We start from the raw sequence: 1001 nt of genomic DNA on the forward strand, positions 1-1001 counted from the left end.
TTTCCAAGTGTGTTTATCATCCTTAACAATTACAGAAACACAAATTAAAGATTTAGTTTTAAAAGATAGACACTTGCTTTCAAAAGCATTTTTAATAACACATCATAACATTCTCACTTTATTTGCTAAAGTGTTTGAATTCATTTTGTTGGATGGAAGGTTGGTTAGAGGAAAATATATTCATATATAATACCACTTTTATGCCTTTTATGACATTACATAATAATGTGTAATCATAGTGAAGAACCAGAATGTTCCCCATATATGCAGCATGACTTTGTTTTTAGAAAAGATGCTCTTGAATTTTCTTTGTAGGTTGTAGCCAAATAATAATTCAATATGTAAGAGACCTTCAAATGGGGTGGATATATAAATGCTCCTCAATTACAACAGGCCTCAATATGAGAAATTCATTGTAGTGGAAAATAGTATCTAGGTATAGGGATATGTCTCAGCAATAAAGAGTGTCCTACTCTTCCTGAGAACTCAAGCTTGGTTCCCATCACCTACTTTGGATGCCTCACAACTACCTTGAACTCCGGTTACATGGGATCCAGCGACTGGCCTCTATAGGCACTGTGTTCATGTAAACACACACATAGATAAAGAGACAGACAGAAACACACACACACACACACACACACACACACACACACACACACGGGGGGGATTTTAACAAGAAAATATAGTCCGTCATCAATTTAAAACACCTCTAGTAACGAACTATAGAAATGATCCCTGAAAGTAAGGACCACCTCGAATGCCCATTCCTGATAATGAACTTGATGTCTATAACTATCCGGGAGCCTTCATCCTGGGACTGATGGAAGCAGAGGCAAACACACAACTAAGCACTGAACTGAACCCAAGGAACCCAGTGACAGAGAGAGAGGAATGATGAGCAAATTGGCAAAGAATGGGCTGGCAAAACCAGCAGAGACAGCTGATCTGAACAGGGGAGTGCTCTTGGACCCCAGACCGACAGTGGGGAGGCCAGAATG

At 39.3% G+C, this 1001-nt stretch overlaps 1 pseudogene; it reads right to left on the bottom strand.

The window, feature by feature from the left end:
- Positions 1-683: 683 nt before the first annotated feature.
- Positions 684-754, bottom strand: LOC121143412 (annotated as a pseudogene).
- Between the last annotated feature and the right edge of the window lie 247 nt (positions 755-1001).

Source organism: Mesocricetus auratus, unplaced genomic scaffold, assembly GCF_017639785.1.
Source record: "Mesocricetus auratus isolate SY011 unplaced genomic scaffold, BCM_Maur_2.0 Super-Scaffold_100011, whole genome shotgun sequence".
In the NCBI taxonomy this organism is placed as follows: domain Eukaryota; kingdom Metazoa; phylum Chordata; class Mammalia; order Rodentia; family Cricetidae; genus Mesocricetus; species Mesocricetus auratus.